General features: G+C 43.7%; 1 long non-coding RNA gene across 1 annotated transcript; it reads left to right on the forward strand.

Moving 5' to 3' along the window:
* The first annotated feature begins 731 nt into the window (after positions 1 to 731).
* Positions 732 to 7412, forward strand: LOC142022330 (uncharacterized). The gene is made up of 3 exons (XR_012647929.1): positions 732 to 890; positions 2115 to 2276; positions 6869 to 7412. It is a non-coding gene; the product is annotated as an uncharacterized LOC142022330 (long non-coding RNA).
* Positions 7413 to 19869: the final 12457 nt, after the last annotated feature.

Below are 19869 nucleotides of genomic sequence, written 5' to 3' on the forward strand. Positions count from 1 at the left end.
GAACTCTGGTCTGCTGTCTTTGGGTCAGCCCCTGGCTAATCCTACAGCTTTGTAAGGCTAGAGATATAACCCTAAACACCCATATTCACCCTTGACCCATGACTGTAATGATCTTTGTATGAAATATGCTTTGTGAAGTATCATTTCAAAACTAATAACTTGCTGATCATTATTATTCTTGCATGATGTATGTACATAGCGTTAGTTGGGGATTATGCTGGAATTAGTGCTGAAGTATATTTAAGCCAAGCATATTAGGGATATGGTAAAAAGGGCTGCCCTATACAAAGAAATGTATTTACTTCTTTGACCAACTGCCCAGTCATCAGCCAGAATCAGTGGAAGCTGCTGCACCCAGTGCTTCTTTTGTGCTGGTGCCTCAGCAACCCCAGCTGCAGAATTGGCTGGGGAGAGAGTTGTGGGTGGGTGGGTGGGTGGAGCCAACTAAGTACCGGTTCTTTTTTTTTTTTTGTGTGTGTTTTGTTTTGTTTTGTTTTGTTTTGTTTTAAAAAAAAGGCATGCACTGATTACACCTATGCAGAATCGAGCAGGGAGATGGGAAGGCCACAGGAAAGGAAAAAAAAACAGTATGAAGTCATCCTGCCACCCACTTGAAACACTTTCATTGAACTTTGGAAGATAAAAGCAAGGACAGAAGCCATTTTTGGCATTCATCACTGGACAGATAAGGGAACAGAGCTCTTGCAAGATGAGAAAGAAGGGTCTTTCAGTCAAGGGGGCAGCTGAAGTGTCTGGAAACTAAATATAGATGAGAAGCCTGTTTGTGACATTCTCGCAGCAGGAAAACAAGTGAAGACAGCATTTTGTACTTCTGAGGAAAGTCATGACTGAGGGAAAAAGTCAGCCAGGGTGTGGACAAAGAATAACTGGTGAGAAACGATCTTGAACAAGTCTAAATCAGGTCTTCAAGTCTATACCTTGATAGATTAAATTTTAAATCAGAGTGGGCAATACTTTTGGATAGGGGGGCAGTCTGTCCCATGATTTTGGTAAGTGGTCATGGGCTGCACTTATCTACGGAGGGGGCGTGGGGTCTGGGATGGAGGTTGGGTGCAAAAAGGAATTCTGGTAAGGGATTAGAGTGCAGGATAGGATGTGGGGTCTGAGAGGGAATTAGTTGAAGGAAGGGGTTGTGACCTTCAGTGGGGCATTGAGGTATAGGGTCCTTGAGGGAGTATAGGTGCAGGAGAGATCTCTGACCCGGGAATAGGATTTAATAGCAGGAGCAGAGTCTGAGTGGGAGTTGTGACCTGGGGCAGGGGCACAGAGTGTGCAGAGGACACGGTTTGGGTGCAAGGTCTGGGAGGGGGCATGAGAGCACAAGAGGATTCTGGCCTGGAGTGGGTAGGACCCAGTGCAAGGTCTGGGAGGGAGCCTAGGTGCTGTGCCAGAGGCAGGGTCCAGCTGGAAGGCACTTATCTAAACAGTTCCTGGCCAGCAGCACTATCCGGCTGCCTTCTCTGCCTGACAGCAGCCCTAGCCCCTGGCTGGTCTATGTGGCTGTTTGCAGTGGGGTGGAGGAGGGCTTCACGCACTGCCCATAGCAAAATCTGCCAGAGCCTAGGAGCTGGAGGTCAGCCAATGGGAGCTGAGAAATTGTGCTGCACTGCCCTTTTCCCTGGCAAAATCTCCCAGCTCCCATTAGCCAGTTTCAGGCTTGCCCAGGCCCCCAGCAAAATCTGTCAGTTTCTGTTAGCTGGGAGCTGGAGAAGTACCTGAAACTTGCCAATGGGATTTGAGAGATTTTGTTGGGGACAGGGGCAGCACCTTAAGCTCTCCCTCCTCCACAGCTCCTGGGGGCTGGCTGCAGGCCCAATTTAAAGACTTGGTGAACCTGATCCAGCCCACAGACCATACCTTGCCTGCCCCGTTTTAGATTCATGTGTTCTTTTATTTGCTGCCAATCCTTTGTAACTGTTCCTTTTACTTGTTGCAAATACATTTGTTTATATGTTACTGTACACAGTACTGTACTGTACTGACTGCTGTGTTTAACTGGAAGAGTATAGTCATCCCAGTTAGATTAAAAAATAATAACAGCTCATTATCTCTTTAAATGAACAAACAAATATTATTGTTTTTCTGACCTACAGGACAGACATTACAGTGCACATGGTCTGGGGAAGATCTGAGACCATGTTGGAGTTATCCTGCAAGTAGTAACCAAGGCTGGTGGATTCTGGAGTGGGATTGTAAACAAGCTGATGGAGTCAGAGATCCTGAACCAGGGCTTTCCAGCACACAGATACTTCAAGGTGTGACCTGTATGCTCTAGGCGGACTGCAAGCATCCCTGGCTGGGAGCTACAGTAGTAAAGCATTGTAAAACACCCAGGGTTGCAAGGCAATTGGTGACACAATCCCTGACTGGTCTAACTTGCATGCCAAACACTGACAGTAACCCCAAATCAATTAATCATATACTATGCTATCATCTGACACCGCAATGCATCTTAATATTCCTAGTAGTCTAAAATATACTTATGTACATTTGATTTTTGCACAAATATAGGCATATTTACATCACTCTTTGTGGATGTAGAGGAGTCCAGTGAAGGGCTAGGCTGGTCACTGGCTTAGGAATGGGATCTGGAAACTTTCACCTCTTGCCTGCCAATACACTATAGATCATTAATGAAGGAAAGCTGTTACATGCTGATGGCTGTTATTGGACTTATTCCAACACAAACAAGCAACACAACTGGCACTAATCAGCACCTATACTGCAACAGTCTTATCAAGATACAAGAAGAATTGAAGGGCTGGAGACCAGATCATTGGTGAAGCAGTTGTTTGAATACAGATTGCAGCAGGGTATGTTCATTTATGGGTGGCTAGACATACAGTATGGACAACTAGCTAGCCTAGATCAGGTGGGAGTAGACACATTGTAAAACCACAGTAATTACAGAGTAATCAGAGTAGCTACTGATGAGTTGTGTGGATTTAAGATGTAGCTGCAGCCCCATTACCTTACAAGCTCAGGCATCAACAGCACTTGAGTTCAACCTATAGCACCTAACAAGCCATCCGGCTTAAGTCTGATATACTATTTAACTCAAGCTTGATATTCTGGTATGTGGATGAAAGTTGGGGTAGAGGCAACATTCAACTTACAGCTTGAAGTAATACTGCAACAAAGACAAAACTCAGCTCTCCTTGAAAGAGATCCATTCCATGAAGCCTGCCAGCCCTAAACAGCCCCTCTGGTTGTTGTTTATGGATTTAGTCTACAAATTCTAGAGGTTTTGAAAATGACACTTAAGCCGTGTCTACATGTGCACGCTACTTCGAAGTAGCGGCACTAATTTCGAAATAGCGCCCGTCACGGCTACACGTGTTGGGCGCTATTTCGATGTTAACATCGACGTTGGGCGGCGAGACGTCGAAGCCGCTGACCCCATGAGGGGATGGGAATAGCGCCCTACTTCGAAGTTGAACATCGAAGTAGGGCATGTGTAGCCGATCCGCGTCCCGCAACATCGAAATAGCGGGGTCCGCCATGGCAGCCATCAGCTGAGGGGTTGAGAGACGCTCTCTCTCCAGCCCCTGCTGGGCTCTATGATCACCGTGTGCAGCAGCCCTTAGCCCAGGGCTTCTGGCTGCTGCTGCTGCAGCTGGGGATCCATGCTGCATGCACAGGGTCTGCAACCAGTTGTCGGCTCTGTGGATCTTGTGTTGTTTAGTGCAACTGTGTCTGGGAGGGGCCCTTTAAGGGAGCGGCTTGCTGTTGAGTCCGCCCTGTGACCCTGTCTGCAGCTGTGCCTGGCACCTTTATTTCGATGTGTGCTACTTTGGCGTGTAGACATTCCCTTGCAGTGCCTATTTCGATGTGGTGCTGTGCAACGTCGATGTTGAACGTCGACATTGCCAGCCCTGGAGGACGTGTAGACGTTATTCATCGAAATAGCCTATTTCAATGTCGCTACATCGAAATAAGCTACTTCGATGTAGGCTTCACATGTAGACGTAGCCTTAAAGAGCAACATAAATAATAGTTTGTTTTCAAAACCTGCCTTTACTTGTTCATGGATTCACAGGAATTCAATACATCATCATTAAGCTATTAGGCCATAGTCCTTCTATTTCTCACTAACGATGCCACGTGAAATTTTTCCCAGTGCAAAGTGAATGAAACATGCCTATGCTCCATTTAAGATTCACTTAACATCTTGACCTGGGATTTAAACAGCTCAGAGGTTCTTGATAGATAAATTATTGTTTGCTGGTTGACTTCACTGGTAATGAAAAGAGATGACTCACCTCAATGCAAATAAACTATATGTACTGAGGTCAGAATTCTACAAGAAAGTAACAGAAAGCAAGTATATTAGCCTGAGATTAAACAAGTCCCTGTTTCCCTGGTAACCATACAAGGTCTATCCCAGGTGAATTAAGACTCTTGGAGTCAATCAAGAACCTGCATCAACCAGTGGAGACAGTCTTAATCTTAATTCATATGCTCAGAGAAAATGAAGAACCTGCTAGAAGCAGATGAGATTGGCTCTAGGTATCCCAATCAACCGGTCAAGGACCAGCTAGAACTAGTTAAAGCCTCCCTCTCAGTGAGTTCAGGAGAATGCACTTCTGGAGAGCTGAAATAGCAGAGATAACAGGTCCCGAGGTGAGGGCCTGGGAGAGCCCTGCCCAGGATTCCTCCCTTTTGAGCCCAAGAAGTCAAAACTACACCCCTGTTGCAAGAGTTTAGACTGAGTTAGGAAATCCAGTCTGATTGGCTCCATGTCAAAAGAGGCCACCAGAGACTAAGATCTTTCCCTCTTCTATGATGATGGGAGTGGATAAATCAGATTATAACTTGCCCCTGAAGTAATGGGGTTAGACTGATAGCTGTAGTGAGCAACTGAGATGAGCAATTAGACCACTGGTTTCCATTTTTCCATACATGGGGAGAAATAATACTCATCCTACTGAGTCAGTGGGCATTCATGGACAAAGTGCACCATTGTCGATGTTGCACTGCAGCCGTGCAAAGGGCTATTATGAAGGCTTGCCTTTTTGTCACCCCATCTGCCAGTACCTGACAGCAGTCAGGGAAATTAATTATCCAAACAGCAAGCTGAATTCCATGAGCATTCAGTTCAATGAATCCTGGCACTGTTGTCACAGATAACCCCAAAGTGTATTCCAGTGACTTCTGTATCATTGGACCAGCTCTATGCATGTCACAGTTCAAACTGAGGATTTGAAAGTTGCCAAGCATGATTTACTTGGTGTTCTTGCTCATTGACATACACTAGCCATTGATAATGAATACAGATTTTGATTTGTCATTTTGTGAGGTTGTTAGATGGGACAAAAGGGAAAAAATAAAGTTAAATTGCAGCCTGAGTTTGAATTACACTGTAACCAAACAAAAACAAAAAACCCTTCTTGTTTGGACTTTAACAGGAGTATTCAAGGCTGACTATAGCATTTTTAATGCCTGGAAAAAAAAAAGAAAAAACCTGAATGATCCCCAAACTGATAAGAAATAAATATTATTCAAAGGTCAAAGTATTCTTGCAGTACTGGCCAGGTTGTTTTTTCCTTAAACATTAACAGAATTTGTGCCAAAAGAAAAAAGATTGTGATAATCATAAAAGGACAGGACCTTAAAGCAAATAGTAAATTCAGAAAATAAAAAAAGTTAATGGCAGTTTAGGCCCAAAACAAATGTTGATTTAAAAAAAAAAAAAAGTGACAAAGCATCTCTTGATATTAGTAGATATCAATCAGAAGCACATCCTTCCCTCTGCCCCAAAAGTAAATCTCAGGTTTCATATTTAATAGGGTGTTGTCTGCAGACAGTAAGACATTTTATAATTCATACTGAAGGAGAATTTTAAATCAATCTAATTCCAAACATTATTGGCTAATCTTTCAGACAGCAGAGAAATTCAGAGGGATACCCCTAGAAGAAATGGATTATATGGAGAAAATTTTCAACTAGACCATTTTAGAGTCTCACAGATTTGGTTATCAGTCATAGTATAAAAATAGTATGTTTTAGACTAACTGTATTCCCAAATGGACTTTTAAATATAATTGTACACTTTGGGTCAGATCTTGACACACTTACTTGATATATAGTCTTACTGGAGTCAGAGGTTACAAAATAGCGCAGGGAGCTATTCGTCATGAGTAACAATATAGAATCTAGTCCTTAAGGAGAGAAAAAGTGAACAGGTATAGTCACAGGCCAAAAGATACTTTAAATTTGTGAGAAGAACTAGGAGACTCAATCAGTAATGCAGGTTGAACCTCTCTAATCTGGCAACATCTGTAATCAGACATGATTTTAGTCAGCCAAATGACCACTTATCATGGGTGTAACCAACTTTCCCTCAGTCTCATATGGCTTGTGTACAGCTACAAGTCTTGACTCTCAGTGTTCTGTGTTGTTATCTACCTGTAATTTACCCCTAAATATCTTGTAAGAATCCTGTAAGCAGCAGAAGTGTTGATAATGCTGCTAGACAATATTGACTTCCCATGGTCCAACAAAGTCTCTCTTTCACCACCAGTCAGGTCCCAAGGTTCCCGGTGAAGAGAGGTTCAACCTGAACAAGAAAGTTGTTCAAGGGAGTAGATGCTGAAAAGAAGTTTCTTGTATGAGGCAGATCAAGAGTGTGTGAAAGCACAGAATGGAAATCAGAGATACTATAGAAGAGTGGAAGAGAACTACAGACAGAGGCAGTGTCCATGATATGATCTGGGGCAAGTCAGCAGAGAATTATGAAAACAAGGAGGGAAGGTACTTTTGGATAAGACAAAAAACAAAACAAAAAAAACAGAAAACCAAAAATCTACCTGCCCTTTTACATCTGTATTAATTTTAATCTTTTCAGACTGAAATGAAGATTTAAAACATGAACTCAGTATGGCATAAATCCCTAGAATGAGATAAAAGCCCTTCATGCTTAAATACCTTGGCCAGAACCTGCGTCCAGTCATCTTCATCTACATGACAGAAAGTTGCTCTCTAAACAAGGTCTGCTAAGAGTGACATGAATTATTTAAGTGGCTAAAACTCTTGTTCACTAGAGTTAAATTAGATTATTTCAAGATTGTGAAGAGATTTTTATTAAAGAGTGACACTGAATTATACTTTTACAGTGGAAATAATCAGAACAATGGATATTGATATTGTAAATTTAACAAACTCTATCCATGAGAACAAACTGTTAGAGTACCACCTGCATCCAGCCCTAGCCTTTGGGAGTAATGAGCAAATCACTTAGACATTAAAATATCTATTTAAACTTTATTTAACTGTTTTGATGGAGAGAAGTGAAGTGTGAATTGCAAAATGTTAATTGTGTTCAACAGTTGGCTAAAACTTGAAAAGAATCATAGACCACTGTGTAATGGCAAATATATCTAAGTGCATGAGGAAAAGAGCCAACTTGAAGTGAATAAAAGTTGTTAATTGCAACAAGCCAAGTGTGACCATAAGTCAACCTGGATCAACTGATGGATTCAATACCTACTCTCCACATGTCAGCATGTATGCTGGGATTTTTTTGTTCATTTGTTTTTTTCTCATCTAACCTCAGAGACCTGGTCCCATGGTTGTCTTGGAATGGACATCCCATAGATAGCTGGAGCCAATAATGTACAATCTGTTTTCTTAGGGTCTTTGTACGCCATGAAAATGAGATAAATTGAAATCAATTGACTGAAGCAACAGTCTCTCTGTAGGTCAGTTGTTCCAAAAACATGCAGGCCATTTACTTCCTAGCAAGGTTGAAGACACCAGGACAGGAAACACAGTAACCCACATTGTTCTTGGTCAGTTCCAAAAGCCATTGTTTTAACACCTCAACTGACTACAACAGTTAAGTTTCTTTTCTGTGTTAGAAGTTCAGCTGCCGCTGAATCCAACCTCCACCCCCCTTTTTTGTTTTGTTTTTGTTTGCACTATCATAAATTTGCCTGCAGGCATGAAATAATGAAAACCCAGCTGGCCTGCTAAGCAGTATAAAAGCTCCCCTCCCCCTCAAAAATGTCATCTTTAGATAGCAGCCACTGACAACTTTGTTAGTTGATAGCCAGAAGCAAAACCAAAGGGAACAGCTAATGCACTAAGAAGTTTGCCATTAGCTGTGATAATGCCCAGTTCTCTGTGGATTATAGCAGTAATAAGCCACATTCAGTGATTTTACACCACCAATAATATATTAGAACGCTAAGTACTCTTTGGTGGCTGGAATACTGAGCTACACAAAATCTCAGTCAACTTCATACAAGTAATAACCCATTTTTCTCTCTCAAGGCAAAGGAAGATTTAGTTCTTGTTCAATAATGCATACAAAGCTGGGTTAAAATTCTCATTTACCATATTGCTGCAGATAAGCTGAATCTGCTCTCAAAAGCTAACTGTGAGAAAGCCAGTTATAAAACCTAAACACCTGACCGTGAGTGAAATTGAAATGAAAAGCAATGCCAGTGGTTATGTCTGATTATCAGTAATCCTTTCAATTTTCCCCTGTTAACTGAACAGTTTCTAATGGATTTGAATAGTTACCTGATCTTTAGATGCACTGGAGTAAAAAACACCAGGAATAGAGGCAGAAGGTCTGCACTTTGTTTAAAACTAAGGATGGCATTTTCAAACTCCTCTCAGGGATGTGTATGATTATAATAGGAATACCACAACCCGCTCTTCTATAATTGCACCTCCCTGGTCCAGCATGTTGGGGATCTGACCATCCCCAAATTAAAGAATTTGCTGAACCAGGGGAGGTCCCTTGCCACCAGCCCCCAAACCCGCCACCTGCTATAGCCCCAGCAGGCACCCTGCATTTCCTTCACCCCACTCCTCACACTTCTGCACTGACTGGACTGCTCATCAAGCTGCTGAAGGAGGGGCAAACAGACTGTGGATTCGGCCACGGGGCTTCAGTCCTAGCCCCACACTCCCAGGGGTTCCTACATCCCTGGTACCATGCTCCCATGGGGCTTGTGTGGTACTCTGGCCTTGGTCGGATGCTGCCCCCCACCCACGCTTCTGAAACTGTTGCCCCCTCCACCCCTCTTACCCTTTGGGTCCTGGGCTCTCAGGTCCAGCACCATCCATGGTCCTGCTGGCCCACAGATGCTGCCATATCAGAGAGTGCTGGTTTGAGGAGGTGCAGTCTGGAGGCTCAAACTTTCACAGTTGCCTCACAGCCCAGTAGGTTGCAGATACTGTTTCCCATTGATGGTAAAAGTGTCTAGCATTAGATGGCTGGAAATGCATCTGCAATAATACACTGAGTATACAGAAGATTTCAAGTGAAGATTTCAAATATATAGCATAAGCATTTTTTTTTAAGAATTAATGTACTGAGAGCAACTTAAGTCACTCCTGACTAAATTTACCATCTGGCTTCTTTGGGAGTTATGTAGTAACTTACATAGAGATTGTTACTGTTTCATCTTTACATCAACAAAAATATCATTGTCAGCACTTTACTTAACTCTGTAACAGTTCAGCACATGCCCCCCCGCCATCAAAGACTAAAGTAAATAGAAGCACTACAGCATAACTTAGCCATGAAAATATAGCAAAACAAATTACCACTATCAATTTGTTAAGGCTGGCAACACCAATGACATATACTAGGCAATTGCTAGCGTCAGCTTGAACATCTGATTTTCCGTGGCAGGAGTAAGGTAACGTGTCTCAGTCCCTCGAGCTTTCTCCTTAGCAGAATGGAAATCTATAATGACCTTCTACATTTACTAACGCAACTTGGAGATAGCGATGGATCACATCATTTCAACAGCTGCCTGTTCAGACCTGCAATGGATGGAGGCAATGCCATCATTTGGCACTCTGAAGACATAGGTCCACTATGACTGCTAGAATGGAGAGCAGCAGAGGAAAGTAGCTGAAAAGGAGCCTGGTATAGCTCAGTGATTGATTTAGTGAAAAGCCCCAATCTCAACCCTAACAAACTAGAGCAGCCCAGAAGGTTCTTTAGTTTACACTGATTATGGACCCACAAGGGCCTACCCATCTGAGGTAGAAAAGGTGCCCACAAATTTGCTTCAGTAAAAGTACAGATGCTTTGGTGTTGGGGGGTGGGATGTACTTACGTACAAGTCACTGGTGTCCCACTGGAAAATTACATGAGGGAAAGTACACACATCACATCTTTATTGTACTCAAGTAGCCAGAAGTGAAAGCACCTTTACCCCAAGTAACTTTTGGGGTACTTTTTCCACCTCTGCTACCCACATAAAGATAGCCAGAGAATAATACCTCCTCATGTTCTTTCTACTATAGGTACTGCAAGGGGTGGGTAACAAAGGTGCTGACCACACTGGCTCTACAAAGGGGGGAATCCTCATCTGGGGAGATTAAGAACTAGGTATTAGCCAGAGTGGTACAAAAGAGATGGGTAAAGACCAGAGAATCCAGCTAAGGCCCTGTCTGCACTACAAAATTATATTGAGCTAATTTATATCAGCATATAGCTGTCACAGTTATTAACTCACTTGTATTTGTGTACATTCTGCTCCTTCAGTTGATGGTTCACTTCCTCACGAGGAGCACCTTCATTGATTGTATTATCACTGTAAATTAGTGTGGGATGGCCTCTGAAGTCAACATAAGTATGCTGACACCATGTCAACCTAATTACATCACCAGTGACTCTAAGCTGCTCAGGGAGGCAGTGTTAACTAAATCAGCATAGATCAGTACTTAAAGTACTTAAACTAAAGTTGGCAGGAACCAAATTTAAGTGAAGCTTATATTAGCTGAGATCAACCTAACTGGGTAGTGTAAACCAGGCCTTATTTAGAGCAAGGTCCTGGGAGTTAATACTCCTGGGTTCTGTTCCCAGCTGCAAGAACCATACATGACCTTGAGAAAGTCATTTAGCCTCTCTATGCCTCTTTTGTACCCTTATGCATGAAGGGGCTAATATTGACCTGTCTCATAGTTACAATTGCTGGGATGTAGGCTCTCAAGTGCCTTAGTCCCTTTTGAAAATTGGGTTCAGGCTCCTCAATAAGTGAGGCGTTAGGACACTGAGTACAGCAAACACCCATATATTCTTAAAAATCTGGACCTTGGAAAAGTATACCCTGGCTCCTCCTCCATTCTCCCTCAGTTGTTCTCGGTGCCATCTCTGTTCCAATCCACTAGATACATCCAACCCCCTTTGCTCCCTTCCTTCCTGCAGTCTCTGAAACATTTGAGTCTAAAGTTGAGCTTTCCAATGCACAATGATTAGATAGATTCAAAATTAGTTCCCCCATCCTCAGTGACTGATGCTTACTGCCATAAAGAGCAAAGAGAAGGCTAAAGTAAACTAAAGAGATTACCAGTAACCATAGCTATTTGAGGGTTGTGGGCAACATGAAGAGGCTTTTGAAGCCATGCTGTTTTGGCTACAAAAATCCCTGCCTTTGGTAACACATTTAGGCAGCTTATTTCCATGATGTTGAGTTGGCCAGAACAAAGTAACCTGATGCCTTCCAAAAACTGGAAATCTTTGACACATCCCCATTAAAACAACTGTTTATATTGGAAATGGGTGTCACAGACAGATTGGCAAATTGGGCATAGTAAGGTTTGCCTCTTGTAAACTTTCCACCAACATGATTCTGCTTAATGTCACATGCTTTCATGTGGGTTATGTGGTTTGGTTTTTAGGGAAAGCGCCAACGTTTTTGAGCCTGCAGAAGTTTTGAAACTCTGTAGATGGGGAATCATTTTCAGAGTGATCACCACATGGTTTTCATAGGCTTCACATTTCCAAAGCTCACTGGGAGTCTCTCAGCAGAGAAAGAAGATGGAGGAAAATGACGACACAGGAAAACTGAAAACTTTTTATGGTGAAGTTATGACCATTTTAATTTACCTAGTATTCATCTGCAAAATCCTGTGTCACAGGCCATCTATAATTAAACACAGAAAAATGATAGGCTGAAGGAGGCAGCAATTAAAGTTAATATCTATCCAGCAATAAAATAGACTGATATCTGGTGACAAGTATCAGAGAGGTTAGCTGTGTTAATCTGTATCTTCGAGAACAACAAGAAGTCCTGTGGCATCTTATAGACTAACAGATATTTTGGAGCATAAGCTTTTGTGGGTAAAGACCTTTTGGTGGTCTTTACCCACAAAAGCTTATGCTCCAAAATATCTGTTAGTCTATAAGGTGCCACAGGACTTCTTGTTATCTTCCATTTGGATCTCTTATGCTGTAGGAAACCTACAGTCTTGCTTGTTCCTTTTATTCTATAAGGATTCGCTTCTGTGAGGTGTTGAATACCTTCTGGGATATGCTGAACAGCCTGAACTAACTGAAATCCTTGAAAGATGTGTTCATAAATGTCTAGCTCTCTAAGATCACAAGGGCTAAAAATCCTTAATACAGTCAAACTTTCTGGACAAGGTACCTAAACTATAGGAAATGGATATAGAGCATGATCTAAAGCCCCACTGAATAGAACTCAAATTATTTTTTCCATGAGATTTCCAAAATTTGCTCCATAATGAATAGTGAGAAAAGTCAAAAATTGTGAAAGTTTTCATGGACCTCCCCTGTGCACTTAAAAAAAAATAAATTCAGGTCACCCAAAAAGTTTTATTTGTTATTTCCAAGTGGTTTGCTTTACTTCTGACCTTATGCTGTAGCAAATTTAAATTTCCAAATAAGTCATGTAGAACCAAAAAAACAGATTTTATTTTTGCTTAAAAAACATCAAAAATGAAACAGACTATTTTAAATGTTTCAAATTTGAGTCAAAAGAATAAGTTCAGACCCTTTCCGACACATGGTTTCAATGAACTGGCATTTTGACCAACTCCCCACCTCCCCCTCGCCACTTTATTTCGAAAATTCCCAAACAGCTGCAGCAGCAGTTAATAGAAAGAGCCCCACTGAACTCACAGGAGTGAGATCAGGCCCCTGGTGTTTGTAAAAGAGGCCAGACTGCCAACCCTGGAGACCTAGAGTTCTGTTTATACACAGAACAAACAGTGCAGGCTATAGCATGCATATTTAACCCACTCCACGCCCCACTCCAGTGGGCCTCAACATTTAACTGGAAGAAGTGAAAAGAGAGCTCCATCTTCATAGTCCATTCAGTCCTTGCCCTCTCTGCTGTGGCTATCAATTACAGCCAAATGCTGTGTATGGTGGTGGGGGGACCTGTTTTAAACTACCAACATTCCATTAAAGCAGTTTTGCAGCAAGTTACAAAAAAAAAAAATAGTATTTGTTATTTATTCCAGCCACAGCTATGCTGCCACAGCAAAATGGGCCAACTGGCTTTGCACACCTATTCATGATGTTATCCTAGAAAATAAACAAACCAGAAGTGTCAACAATCCTGATACTGTCTTTTGACCCTTTGGGTTTCCATTTGGTCATATGTCATGCTATGTACAGCAATGTAGTGTGATCAATCATTTCTAAAGGCTGCATTCACCCCTGCACACAGCCAGCCAGCATTAGCAGAAGTTCCATTTGAGACCTCAAAAGAGGGGTACGTAGAAGTCCTGCTTTACCTTCTTCGTAATGGGTAAATTTCCTCATCAGTGAATGTATTTTCCTAATGCAAGTGCAATACATAAGGTATTTGGAAGATATCCCAGGCTACAATCCCAGTTGATCTCCTATATTTGTAAGCCTTAATCAAACTTTGAAATGCACATAAACTTCCTGCTTTGCAACATGTGGATTTCAGTTTAAGCATTTCCTTTTGAGAAAGCCTGTGCAATTTAAAAAAGATTACACAGAAACTGTTCTGTGCTTAAAAAACTATAGGTTTTTAGATAATTTGTATTAAACAATTCTACAGAAACCTTTATCCAGGATAGAGCTATCAAATACTAAAGGAAGCCTCAAAAAGGCCACAGAAAACCTACAATTTTCTATTCAATTCTATTAAACTGTTCCATAAGGGTTTCAGCTAAATCCTCACTGTGCAAGACCTGTTCTTTCCCATGTCTTCCTCCCCTCTCTGTACTCATTCATTTCCATTTTCTACTACCTCCCCCCACCACACACACACACACCTGCTTTGCCCCTTGTGGTTGCAAATTATCAGCTAAGAAGTAAAGAATGCAGGCGTTGTGTACATAACCCATAACTGAGTTGAGCTCATGCAAGTTGCACAGGGGAATCATGTTGCTTGGCTCCGTGAGGCCCATTTTTGGGCAATTTGACGCAAAAGACGGCCTTGCACAAGGTTCTATGTGGTTTCAGGAAAGGATCTCTGGTAATTGTCAAGATTTCAGCTAGCTTTCTAACACACTTACCTCATGCTGTCCAGTCTTTTACCACCTAGCCCTGCCACAGTCCACAAACCGAGAACCAGAACTACAGCAAAAGAAACTTCAGAATATGAACATTCATTCTGATCAGCCCCTCACGGACCCTCCAGCTGAAAGGGAAAATAAAGGTTTGCTTGAAAACTCAGGAATGTGTTCACAGTTTCCACCTCATCTTCCCCCCTCATGGACAGGGGCTCTGCCAAACTCTACTCCAGGCATCATTGCAAAGAACTAGGCTGCATGGAAAAAAATAGGCTCCATCTTAGATCTCTGACTCACCTCTGCTGTGGCCTCCCACCTAGTAGCATGGCTATCCCCTTAGCAATCTCTGCTCCACATACTTTTGGATACAGAAGACTCTGAAGATCAATTCACACTGACTAAAACCATACTGACACCTGACCCCATTTGTTGGGAAGATTGCCAGGCTACAGACCAGCTGTGTGGAACAGCTGCCCTTTTGTCTCCTCCCACCTGTGTGTACAGAGGTGGAGATCAAACCAGAAACATCACAATGGTCCTTCTGGCCTTTTAACCTACAGCCCAGTGGTGCTTAACCTTTTTTCAACCACAACCCTCACATTTTACTGCACTTGTGTCATGACCCCTGAGGCTTCACCCCTATCTGCCCCAAAACCACCCACCCTATCCTCAGGCTTAACCCCTATCAGTCCTCAACCCCACCACCCCATCCCCAGGTTTTAACTGACTGAAGCAACAGGCTCCAGGGACTGCTCCTCTATGGCTGCTGCCTCCCCCCACTGACATCTCCCTCTCTGCACGGCCCCAGCAGGGCAGTCTCGGTCACCCCTACCCCCCCAGCTCTCTTGCGGCCTTAGCTCCTTGTCCTGTCGGCTTCCTCTTCCAGGGCTCCCTACCACCAGTGACTTCACTTGCGGCTCTGGAGCCAAGCCCCCAGGAAGACCCCTTGGGGGTTATGACCCACAGGTTATGCACCTTTCCTATAGACAACCTCTGTTACTAAAGAAGTGCCTCAATCCTCTACACATTGATCCTCACATCACCCCTTGGAGGCAGCAAGTGCTATTACCACCATTTTGCAGAGGAGGAACTGAAAGATTAAGTGACTTGTCCCAATGCTGTACTTGAAAGAATCATGCAGGATCTTTTGCAGGGGGTAAGGCAAAACACCACATTTATTGGTAATACATATATCAATCACCACTTTAGTGTCTGTATATGTACCATATGTATTACACTTATGCACTCACACAAGCACACTGTCTTGTAGAGCGCTGGCCCCACCGTTTTTATGGAGAACAATATTTCCAAAAAATATCTTTTTTAAAATGTGAAGTGAGTTTCAGAGCAGACAGAGCTCTACATAAAGTGAATCTGCAAATACTTGCTGGAAGCAAAACTGAATTAACTCTGTCTGAGTCAGAGCCCCTCTGCAACTGCTGTGGCACAGTGCACAGAAGTATAATCCAGAGGGATTCTCTTTCTTCACAGTATTCAAATTTGTCACCATCTTTGACTTATTTAAGGATTCTGTTCTGTTTCAGGAGAGGATTAACAGATCTTTGGGATTGTGGCCCAGAATACAGGGCAGGGTCCAATGCCCAAGCCAGACACAGTGGCTGGTAGTGAGTCAGAGCAGAACAGGAGAGAAACCAGAGCTGGCATGCCTTACTGTTGATTGCTGCTGGTTGGCTGGATGCCTGCTGCTAGACAACTCTAATTAGTTCCCAAGGAGTTATGGAAGAATAAGAACTACACCAAACCTATGTACACCACTTGTTACCCAAGGGCCAGGCCAATTGCTAGTACTGTGGAGGAGCCAGGATGCTGAGAACTGGCACAGCACTGTGGATGCAAGTTTCTCCTTTGCCCAGACAATGTCATGGAAAACCATGTATACAATGGGATAACAAACAGGTTGTGGCAGGTGGTTGACTGTCATGTAACTGAGTCAGCATGGTCACCACACCCAACCTGACTCTGATCTCACCTACAGGGGTGTACACCTGGTGTAACTATTTCAAAGCCAATTAATTATGTTGATGTGGGACAAGAACTGGGCTCAGGATTGTAAAGAAGCTAAGGAAGTGTGAGCTGCTTGAAAGCCACACAGACAGCACTGAGCACACACACACACACACTGCCCCCAGCAGAAGCACTCGAGGATGAGAGACTTCTAATTGCAAGTCATCCACTGTTTGGCCTCCTCTCTGGCCAGCTGCCATCATTCTCATGAAGGGAACGTAGAGCAAGCAGCACCCCTGACCACCATGACTTAAACTTCATCAGGTCAGAGGAAACTCCAAAAAGCATCTCTGGGCTATGGGATGATATGAAGCAAAGCTCCTTCTGAACTAGATCTTCTGGGGGTGACTAGGGAGTTCCCAAAATGGTGCTGGATTTCAGTCTTAATCCAGCTGGGCACATTGTACTGAAGTCACTAAACAAACAAAGTTATTTTCCCACCTCAGTCTTTAAATCCCCTATGTTGAGGTCCGAGCCTGGTCTTGCTTGCAGGAAAATCATTTGGACTCAGCTCTCAAAATGATGTGCCTGAGTTATATATGCAAACTGTGCATTTGCACACCCACTCACAAGAGCAGGAGTGCTTGAGTATTGTGCACACTGATCACAGTGCACACTTGAATATTCTCAAATAATTAGAAAGTATTGTTGGTTTAAACAAGAAATCAAGAATGACGGCCTGGAAGTGGCCATTTCAAACCCTCACGCAGTCCTTAAACTGCTCTAACCTTGCCTCTCTGCTTGGATCACTTTCACACCATGGTTAACTGCTACAGCATAGGAACAGAACCATAGCTAGCAGTTGACTGCATGATAGAGCCCAGAATGGGACATACCAGGGGTCTGAGACATGAAACATGACCCCTTGGTTCAGTAAAAACCCAGTGAGATTAAAAGCCATCATAATTAACTCAGCCAGAAGAGCAGCTGTATAAACACATGCATATGCCTGACATACGTCATTCAACACAGACATCAACACAAGTGCACACACAAGTTGATGAAGTCCAATGACATGGCAGTGCTGACACAAAGAATTCTAGTCACCTCTTCATGGTCTCAAGATACAGCTCCATTATTATTCTATCACAGTCCTCCTTTCTGGAAGTGGCCATTTCACTGTTTGATGCCTATAGTTTAACCCTTTACAGCTGCAGCATGTCCCATTGCATATGACTGCCCATTCTTTGTAAGAGAGGAAATCACAGAGATCTGTCATTTATTTCATAAAGCAATTGCAATGGCTTTTGAATGCAAGCTTACTGGATCAGTCCTCATGCATGTAAGTCAGTGATTTACACAGGAGGAAAACAAAAATAAAGCAAAATAAGTCCACCTGGCAATGCGTTTAACATCTAGAATGCTTCCTTCGTGAGACAGGACTTGTGATGTTCTCTTTTCTCTCCACAGCATTGCTCTCTACTGTAATAGAGTTCTCCATATGGAGGAAGTGTCAGGTAATTTACAGCAGCTCTCTGGATGCCAATAGCATTTTGATGTTGTGGAATCTCTATTGATTTTCCAATGTAAAGTCAGAGTGTGTGTGATCTGCACAGCAAATAGGCTCACAATAATGGGCACTCAATTTTGTAGGAAGCATCACTGTAGACAGTCTCATGCATGGCTGTAGCCCAGTCAGGTTCGGGGAAGAGGTTCTTCCCTCTCTGGGTCAATGAGGGACCACTCCACCTCATGACACAATAGTGTGTGGGGAAAATCAGCCTTAACAACTGTGCTAGTCCCGGGGCCCAGGTCTGCTCTCAGGCCAGGCAGGCAGACTGACGGGCCCATGACCTCCCTTGGGGTGGGCAGCCATAGTCCAGAGGCTCAGGCCAGCAAATGGCCCAGCACACAGTCAGGTGGGCCTGGACCCTCACTCAGGGCTGCATCACAAATAGTTCCCACTGTACAAGTTCAAGCCCCAGTTTAGGGCAGGGCAGCTAACAGTCCCCAGTATAGGCCCAGACCCTGGCTCAGGGCCAGGCAACAAGCAGTCTACAGTACAAACCCTGGCCCTAGTGTGGGGCTGGGCAGCAGACAGTGGACAGTACAAGCCCAGGCCCTAGCACAGGGTGGGGTGGCAAGCTGTCAAGCCTCCTAGCAAGGGAAAGAGCAGACAAACACAGTTCTGTACCTACACTTGGCAGGGGATGGTGGGGAGGAGACTATCACCCATGGATCAGAGGTAGCAGTGTGGCACAGGCCTTCCCACGCCACTGCACCCTAGCCCAAGGCCCCACCAGTGGCAGAGTGGTCTCCCAATGGGCTCAGCGAGGATCCAAACCATAACGTGCTGACTCAGCTACGCCTGATCCACTTCCAGACTATGCTTCAGATCATATCTCACTGAGGCGCAAGTTGGGTTCCTTCTTGTCTGGATAGCGTGGGGTTTCTGTCCCAGCTTGTAGCACCTCTTCAGCGAGGTCTAGCTGTGGGCCCAGCAGTCCAGGCCAGTCTTCAGCCTCCTGCAGAGCTGTATCATCTCCCTGCCTGGGAGTTCAGGGACCAGGGTCTGGCTCCTCCAGTGCCTGGGGCTTAACTGAGCACCTGGGCTCAACTTTTATACTTCCTGTCCTGCCCTCTCTAGCTTCTAGGCAGGTGATTGGCAGGCTTGGGGCTCTAACCACCAGGGCTCGGAGAGAGGCTCTTCCCCCTTCAGGTCAGTGAGGTCACTCCCCATCACTACACTGGCATTGCCATCATTGTTAGTGGAGCCTTGTCCACTGATGCTTAAGGGTTTAGCCTGTGGCTTGTCAGAATTCCCTCATTCCCATTACTTTCCCATACAGTCGTGAGAAATATCTATAATAGCAATTTCCAAACTATAGTCTCTGTGGGGCTAACCTATCACATGGTGCTGGCTCCTCCTCCACATTTCCTTGAAGCACCTGGAGGCCTGTGAAAGCAGCTAGGAAGAAGGAAAAGGTGCCAGTCTAGCTGTTACTGCAACATAAAAGTAGGCAAAAAGGTAACAGCCAAGAGCTGCCTTCAGAGCCTGAAGACCGTAGTATTACTGGAGCTACTAGACACCAGCTGGAGCTGCCAGCTGGCAGTAGGAGGGAAGAATCTTCCAAGGGAGAATGAATTGAGCCAGCCCGCCAGAAAGTATGTGCAGAGAAAAGGCCAAATAAGAATGGGAGTTTAAAATACATGAAGAGATCATGTGATTGACTTATTTTCCCCAAGAACAACAAACTACGATTTCTTATCCACAGTCGCCATAAGAACCTTAGGTCTATTACATGATCATGCATGTGAGATGCTAGTATGAGACACATTATACAAAGTCTGAGAATCCCTGTCTACACAGCAAAGGTTTTTTTTTTTAAATAACAGCTGCTATTTTGAAATAGCTATCCTAGGCTACGTCTACACGTGAAGCCTACATCGAAGTAGCCTATTTCGATGTGGCGACATCGAAATAGGCTATTTCGATGAATAACGTCTACACATCCTCCAGGGCTGGCAACGTCGATGTTCAACATTGACATTGCGCAGCACCACATCGAAATAGGCACAGCGAGGGAACGTCTACACGCCACAGTAGCACACATCGAAATA

This window comes from Carettochelys insculpta, chromosome 17 (genome assembly GCF_033958435.1).
Source record: "Carettochelys insculpta isolate YL-2023 chromosome 17, ASM3395843v1, whole genome shotgun sequence".
NCBI lineage: Eukaryota > Metazoa > Chordata > Testudines > Carettochelyidae > Carettochelys > Carettochelys insculpta.